This window comes from Octopus sinensis, linkage group LG1 (assembly GCF_006345805.1).
Source record: "Octopus sinensis linkage group LG1, ASM634580v1, whole genome shotgun sequence".
NCBI lineage: Eukaryota > Metazoa > Mollusca > Cephalopoda > Octopoda > Octopodidae > Octopus > Octopus sinensis.
In genome coordinates this window covers 93043210-93052239 of record NC_042997.1, presented here as the reverse complement: position 1 = coordinate 93052239, position 9030 = coordinate 93043210, and the positions used below count along the sequence as shown (strand labels likewise).

Here is a 9030-nt window from a genome sequence, read left to right as displayed (position 1 = left end):
GATTTAGAGCTATATGTTGTCCTTGCGTAAAGCTTTCCAGAGAAATTTTGCCATATCGTTATTCTAAATTGCCTAATATATTCTCAGTCAATCGGAAATCTTGAAGACACACTATATGCCTGCTATTCAATTTTTAAATCAATGATAATTTCATTAAATTTTTCCCTTTCTTTTGATCAAAGATGACACGTGGATTCTCGAAGGGTGCCAAACGTGGCTGTGTGTTAAGATGTTTACCTTCCAGCCATATGATTCCGAGTTCTGACCCACTACATGTCAACCTGAATGGGTTCTACTCTAGCTCGGGGTTGACTAAAGCTTTGTGAGTGGATTTGACAGACGAAAACCGAAAAAAACTCGTTGTGTACACACACACAAGTGTGAATGTGTGTGTTTGTCCCCCACCAGTTCGGCATAAGGGATCAAGAGAATAAGTACCATGCTATAAAAGTAAGTAGTTGGAATCAATTCGTTCGAATAAAACCCAGCAGCCATGCTGGTTCACTTCCAAGGCGGTGCTCTAGGATAGCCGCTGTCCAATGCATGAAAAAAAACATGTTTAAGAAATGGGATATAAATAATTTGCTTCTTAACAAGAGACGTGAAGCTTTATCATTTTGTTCAATATATTAAATGTTACTCCTACTAGGAAATTTCCTGTATCAACGTAGAAACAAAAATGAAAAAAAAAACGAAGGTTCAATCCAGCCCCCAGTGAGGATCGAACTCACGACCCCTGGTTTACAAGACCAGTGCTCTAACCACTGAGCTATGGAGGCAGATGCCGAAGACCGAGTGTTTTCTATAGATATTTATTAACTAACTATAAGTAGGCCGTCGGTTAACTTGAAATATTTCTATTGACTACATATTTTTTCACATTGCTTGTCCTGTTTTCATTCCACCCACTTCCTATTATTCTTTCAGACATTATGACTGTGTTGGCTTCTGAGTAGTTATTGTTGTTTTTTTCTTAAATAAACCTCAATGTGATCCGTTTGCTGAATGCACGTGAACCAGTGATTGAGGTGTTGCACTCACGATCTTAAGAGCGTGGTATCGATTACCATTCAACTGTAAATGAGAACCCAACGACGGACTGGCATCATGTTCAAGGAGGTGAGGGTGTGGTAATCTCGGTTATTTATACGCCATACATGGGCCCGAAAACAGGAGGTGCAAGCACACCACCTAACATTTCTTGCTAAGGAACAGAGTTGCAGAGGGTGGAAGCGCACCTAAAATTTCTTTCCCGGGAACAGGGGGTGCAGAGAATGCAAGCGCAACTCCTAGAATTTTGGGAGGAGTGCAAAACCAAAATTTGCACCCCTACTTACTTTTGTTAAGTTTAGAAAACAGTGCGTAAATATGATCTGTAAATAAGTTAGGTTTCTTCACAATGAACAAAAAAAACAAAGATAAATGAAAAAAGAGCTTGCTCGTAAAAAAAAAAATAGGACCTGGGCTTGCTCCTCCTAAATAAATTTCGATCCCGAGCCAGTGATGTCGCAAAAACTAGGTAAACAGCCTTATGTATCTCAGGGCCCGAGACTATTATGTCGAGGCATTTATTTACCGTGCGTGTGAGCTGACACAAATGCATTTTATGTCCATCAGTTCATTTTTCTCTCTTACAGGTGCAGACATGGCTGTGTGGTTAAGAAACTCACTTTGAAACAACGTGGTTTCGGGCTCAGTCCCATTGTGTGACACCTTGGGAAAATGTCTTCTATTATAACCCCAGGTTAACCAATGTCTTGTGAGCGAATTTCCTTGACTGAAACTATGTGGAATCCCATTGTGTGTGTGTGTATGTATGTATGTATGTATGTATGTATGTATGTATGTATGCACGATGAGGCGCTGAAAAATTCCTGGCTTCTAAGGGTGTCGCAAAAGTTGGAGGCCCAGCCTTCCGAGTTCTTTTACAGGGCTTAGAAAAACTGAAGGACCGCTGCAATAAGAGTGTGAATATGTAAGAGGAATACAGCCTTGGCCAAAAGTATTAGGCCACCCCAATGTTTTGGGGTTCTGCAATCTCAATGTTAATGAAACTCGTGCACATGGTAGATTATGGTTTATTTCACAACATACAATAGTTTTAATATCTAGTTGACCCTCCTTTAGCATCAGTTACCGCTTTTATACAATTAGGCATTGAATCAACTAGTTAATTGCAGGTGCTAGGCACAATTTTATTCCATTCTTCTATCAACTTTTGGTACAAATGCTCTTTATTTTTAATTGTGTCCCTGGAAGCTTCACCAAGTGCTGTCCATAGGTGTTCAATTAGATTGGGACTTTGAGCTGGCCAGTCCATGGGAACAATACTCTGTATCTCAAGCCATTGACGAGTGCCCTTTACTGTGTGACATGGAGAATTGTTCTGTTGAAAAATAACACTGTTTTTCGATACTTCTGAATGCAATTTAGCAACTGATGACTCTAAAACATCCGATAACATAGAAACGGAGGTAGCTGAATTCATCATTCCTTGACATAAAAACAATTCTCCAGGTCCTGTGGCAGACATGCAGACTCACACCATGATAGAATCACCCCCATGTTTTACGGTTGGTACCAGACATTCAGCCTTAAATGCTCCCCCAACTCTGCGACGCACGAAAGTTGCACCAGATGTACTGAAAACCTGAGTAAAAACATAGAAATAATACTACCTTTATGTGGTTACTTTTTTTATATATATTTTAAGCAACAAACCAGTTACATTAAGTTTATAAGTTGATTGAATACATGTACTATCTTACCTCATAGTTACTGTCTTCAGTCCATGTGACTTTCGACCATTGCTCACTGGTCCAATTTAAGTGGTTTTTGGCCCACTGAAGACGTTTGTCCATATTCGCTTCAGAAACCCATGGCGTCTTCCTGGCTTTATGGCCTTTTAGACCATACTTTACAAGCCTTCTTCTAACAATTCTGGTTGATATTTGAGATGTTTTTCTCATTAAAGGCATTGCTGAAATAAGAAACTAACACAAACCAAGCAGTAATTTTAATTTATTACAAATATATTACACAAAATGTTTAATTACACGTCTGAGGACAGATACTTCTGTCAAACTTCCTTTCCTCACCTATAACTTTCTCAGGGGCCTTTTTTTGTGTGATGCAATATAGACTATAATTTGCTTAGCTTTGCTAGTCACATAGTTGATTATTTTATATTGTGTAATAGGTGTAGTTTTGACCCGCCAAGAAATATTATTTCCCAAATACGATTACTTCCTTATCTTATGTGTAAAAACAAAATACTTGAACTATGACATTTTCTTTCTAATACATTTCATTTTATGATCTATTATATCGTAAATACGGATGTGTGCAGAAAAACTTTTTAAAATTTAGTTTGACATTTTATTTTCCTTATGATGGATTTTACGATAAATATGTGCGTGAGTGTATTTGCCTTCTATTTCTCGCAAGTGAACCGACCACTTCGAATCTCCTTAATATCACTTATTCTGTCATGCGAACTTAAGGGCTTGGTTTTAAATATGAAGAACCTGCAACGGTGATGTTAGTTGTAATTTTAAGTTATTTTACTTGAGATTGTGTGTCGGAACTGTATCAATTGCATCGTTGACTAACCATTTTAACCATCTAAAAGAATATACAAAAACTGTTATATTCCCTTTTCTTCTAAATTTGTCGTCTAAACTTGTCTATATCTGTCGTCAAAAAAATCCCTCACCTACGGCTGATGAGCACATTATATGAACTCAGTACGTAGCAAATTCCATCCATGATAGTGCACATGTTATTTAACTAACCTCCTAAACACTCCAATATAACATATTTATAGGGGGACATAAGTTATGGATAGAAAATGTAACTGCCAACGGTATTCTAGTGAATACTGTATACAGTGATCCCTCGTTTATCGCGGTAGATTGGTTTCGAGACCGGCCGCGATAATTGAATTTCCGCGAAGTAGGGACACCATATTTACAGTACTTATTTAACGTGTATTTGGACTTTTAAAACCCTTCCTGTACTGTTAACAACCCACCCATAACAGTAGTCTATTAATAACAAGGACAACTGTTAAGCAATAACACTTTAGATTTAAAAAATAAAGATTGTTACTGTTACACAGGCCAGATTACAAAATAGAAAGCTGTGATTCGTCGTCTCTCTCCATTGCACCAATCACAGCCCGTCTTAAGTTCAAATACACCTGTATATGCTTTTTTGCTATTTTGCACTTGTTTTGTTGTTCCTAGACTAGGAAATAATATTTATTATTAATATTTTAAAGGATTTAATGAAACATTTTAGGCATTCATATATACATATTTTTAAAATCCGCGAAGTCGTGAATCCGCGATAGTTGAACCGCGAAGTAGCGAGGGATCACTGTACTCACTAATAGAAAACCTAGTCGAAGTCATTAGTTATTAAGAGAGAGAATCTATTGTGCTGGAAACTACTGAAATGAATATGTTATGTAAGGGTGAAGAGAGATGTGCTACTAATGTACTAATATCAAAACGGGCAGAAACATTCAGTATTTTATTTTCCGGTAGGTGTATGGATAAAAAGTTTGCTTGCCAGGCTTGTGGTCTTGGGTTCAGTCTCTCAGCGTGGTACCGTAGGCAAGTGATGTCTACCATGGTGACCTGGTCGGCCAGAGGATTGCGAGTGGTTTTGGAAGACGGAAACTGAAAGATGCCCGTCGTGTATTTACATATATATAAAACACAAACACGCACGTGTGTGTGTGCATGTGAGTTTACTCTCCACCGTTTCTTGTTGTTGAATGCTCGAAATAAGGAGTAGATAGACAGCTGATGAAGGGTCCTTTCTCTGTATTTACTTGTCCTGTTTTCCATTTTTCTCGTTGTTTACGTATTTAACACGTTTATTTACGTATTTCATGTTATTTGCACCGTTGGTGACATCCTGTACCCATATATGCATGTATATATATATGTAGGTATGTATTTATATATACACACGCACACACACACACACACACACACATACATATATATATATATATATGTATGTATGTATGTATGTATGTATGTATGTATGTATGTATGTATGTATGTATGTATGTATGTATGTAAGGCGAGCTGGCAGACACGTTAGCACGCCGGTCGAAATGCTTAGAGGTATTTCGTCTGTCTTTATGTTCTGAGTTCAAATTTCACCCAGGTCGACTTTGCCTTTCATCCTTTCGGGGTCGATAAATTAAGTACCAGTTGCGTACTGGGGTCGATCTAATCGACTGGCCTCTTCCCCAAAGATTTCAGACCTTGTGCCTTGAGTAGAAAAGAATATATATATATATATATATATAGTAAATTGATCTGCATAAAAAGGTCAACAAGAACAGTACTCTATCTAATGAGAGTCCGATATTAATGTATGCGTTTCACTCCACATGTATTACACGCGCTACTAATAGTTTCATGTACATGACACGGACGTTCATCAGGGGGGCTAATTATTCTATGAAACAGCGCCTGATGAACGTACTTGTCATATACGTGAAACTATTCGTAGCGCGTGTAATACATATGGAGTGAAACGCATACATTACTACACACACACACACACACACACACACCACACACACACATATATATATATATATATATATATGTATATGTGTGTGTGTGTGTGTGTGTAACGGTTAGGTTTTAATTAGTGTAGTTACCAATTGTAACGGTTGAGGTTGATTAGTACACAATATTATGAACTGTAAATGTTGGAGTCAGCAGTTGTAACGATAAAAAATTGTTGTTATAACAGCGTATTGTAGGGTGTGAAAGATGAACAATGCATAAAATTTTAAGGAAATATTTATTCACCGTTACGCTACAATACCTTGCCTCGACGGGCAGGTTATGATAAAAATCGTAAAGCATGCGAAGTAAAGTTTGTGTTTGTGTTCTCTTCATTGTTTAGTAGTAATTACAGAGAGCGATAAAATTATGTAAGAGAACAGAATTAGAGCTAGTGAGAGTTGTAGGGTTGTGGGACGTTGTCTCACAGTTGCTGACTGTATACTTCATTTCTCCCTCTGAACAAGGTTCGAGCTTGTCAGCCAGACTTCGTCCTCACTGAGTTGTCACCGAATGACTAAGTGACTGAGTCGTCACCAAGTGACTGAACTATCTTTTTGTTTGGGGTTTATGCTTTTATAACTATCCAGAAGGAGAGACATATTGTTGAGAACAATGGGCTTCGTTGGTGGCACTGTGATATCTCTATTCTAGCTTTTGGTGAAGTAGAAGAGGTTATAAGGGTCAAGTGGGGAAGACATTATTTCGGCCTAGCTAAAGGCAATCTGGTAAATGTAAAACTGCTGTCAGAGAAAACCCATTATTCCACCGTGAGAAAAGTTCTGTTGAACTGTTAATTTAAATTTGACTATGGTGGATCGAATCCACTTCATGCCTGCAAGATCCAACATATATATATAGAGAGAGAAAGAGGGGGGGAGAGAAAGTGAGAGAGAGAGAGGAAAGAGAGAGAGAGAGATCTGTACAAAAATTTGCCAAGCTGTATATATAATTTGTAGCTGTACTCATGTTCATCCGCTAACGGTGCTATATAAACAATAATTATTGGACTCACTTCAATTTCAAAACCTATATTTAAAATATAAACCCCATCGCTCAGTCGATGATATGCTTAAGTACAACCTTTCAGTGCAAATTACATAACTTGTTTTTTTATCCTTTTTCTCATACAAAACTATTAAAAGTATGCAGCAACTACATAACTTGAACAAAGCTATTGACACCTACCCAAGTAGAACACACCCTACCTTTTTTTTCTCACAGCTATTTATGATCACGCATTTAAACAATCCAATCTATAAAGCTGTTTCTTTATTCGTCACTAAATTATGCTATCACTTACTTTACAACCACTATGCTCCCCACTCCAAGAAACACATAAAAGGTTTGGAAAGCAAAATAATTTTAGTGTGCTGACGGCAACTGAGGTGAAACTTCGAACTCACAGTCAACTTTTTATTTTTAAATATGTATGCGCGCCTATCTGCCTGTATGTACATGTAGAAATGTACGTATGTTTTTGTATATACAGGGTGGGCCAAAAGTAGGAATGCACTTTTATTTTTATTTTTTATTACATTTACATTTATTTATTACGTTCACGGTAAGGATAGCTCCTGAGATGAACGGTGTGAGGATTTTTGGAGCTATTTACAATTGTTAAAGCGACTCTCATCTCATTTTCTTCACTCATTGACATCCTAGGACGTCCAGATTTCGGTGCATTAACCACTGAATCCTTCAAAAAAGTTTTTCTCTTATACGATAAATTGTCAGTCGTGTTGGTGAAGTGCCAAATGCTTCTCTCTGTGCTGTACGCACCTGGTCGGCATTTCTAGTTTTCCAATAATGCTTTGGAATCCACTTTCTTTGCTCTTGACTCAAATTATTTGCCATTATTTATGGTACCTGTAAAAAAATAAACAAGTTAATTTAAAAAGTGTATACCTACTTTTAGCCCACCCTGTACTCATATGGCGGTGTATGTATACGCGTATGTGTATAAAGAAAATTGTGAATTTATACGGATCGACACGCTTAAGTGAGATTTTTATCGATTGGCTTTGGCCCTCGCCCTACTCCATCTCTTTTTATTTCATGCGGTTAAAATACAATTTAATCTATGTTGCAAATATCTGTTTCACAAAATGTACCCCAAATCCTTTCATTTATACATTGTGAACGAAGTATTCATAAATAACTTTAAGCTAATGATCATGACATGTGAAGCGGAAACGAAAAATGAATGAGAGGAAAAGAAAAAATAAGTGGAGGTGGCGGGGAGGAAGAGAACAGAACCTAGTAGCGTCTAATGACTTCCAATGTCAAGTGGTCTAAATCAATTAACACGTATACAACGTACCCGTATGACCATAAGTTCAGCAAGAATAGACAACTATTAGGCCTATAACAATTTGCTATCAAATTTCAAACGGTCACTGTAGTACTGTGTCGCTGATAATGTTGTAGCGGCACAAGCAGTCAGCGCCATATTGGATGAGATCTCGCGGCAGCCATTGCCATCTCCGAGACTGGAGCGAGACCTCACCTGCATCTATTTGCCATACGCGAGATCACAACGAGGCACGCGATGGCAAACTGGATATAAAGGCCCAACAAAAACAGATTTATTCTATTTTCACCACAAGCGCTTGCTGAGCACACTTCACTGGCTGGATCTCCCAGCTAGTCCTGTCTGCATGTTGTATCTCCAGAGGCAATGGGTCCCACGTTAACGGCGATACAACGAAACGCACACAACTTGAAATGGCATGCTGAGAACAACACACTTCACCTATTCTGTGAAACTTGTAAATAAACCGGTTATAAATTGCATTTGTACTTAAAGAGTTCTGGAGCCTGAACTACACGAAGAACAATATTTAATGGGAGAAGGCGATATTCACCCGATATTGTAAACCTTGCCTTCCATTGTAATATCATGGTAATGCGACGAAGATGTCACCTCAAAAATGAATAACTAGTGAGTTTAACAGTGTGTGTAACGGTGTGTGTGTGTGTGTGTGTGTGTGTGTTTGGATGGTATAAATGGTTCTTCTACCATGTAATGTCCACATACGTTTTCTAATTCATTTTATCTTTTTTTATAAGAGTCAAAACATTAAAATATACACGAGCAAAGTAAACTGTGAAAACAGTGAAAAGCATTGCAACAGTTAACGAGCAAATTAAATATTTATAAGCTACTAGCAAACCAACAGGAGTTGCTAGAAATAACAATCAGAACATTGCCTAGAACGGATATTTATTAGTTAAAAAAATTCGAAGAAGGAAAGTTTTCAATACACTCTAGGATTTTATAAAATAAATTATCTTTCTCTCATATCCCTTTCTCCACATAAATTCACAAAGATAAGAGTCAACCATGGAACGGTGTGTCCCACACCGGCGTTTGTTTCCACGCTTTAAAGATGCCCATGTACTCTCAAATGCTATGGCTCACAGTTTTATG

General features: G+C 37.7%; 1 non-coding gene across 1 annotated transcript; it reads right to left on the bottom strand.

Moving 5' to 3' along the window:
- Window positions 1-706: 706 nt before the first annotated feature.
- On the bottom strand, window positions 707-779 carry Trnat-ugu. Its single transcript has one exon. It is a non-coding gene; the product is annotated as a tRNA-Thr (tRNA).
- Between the last annotated feature and the right edge of the window lie 8251 nt (window positions 780-9030).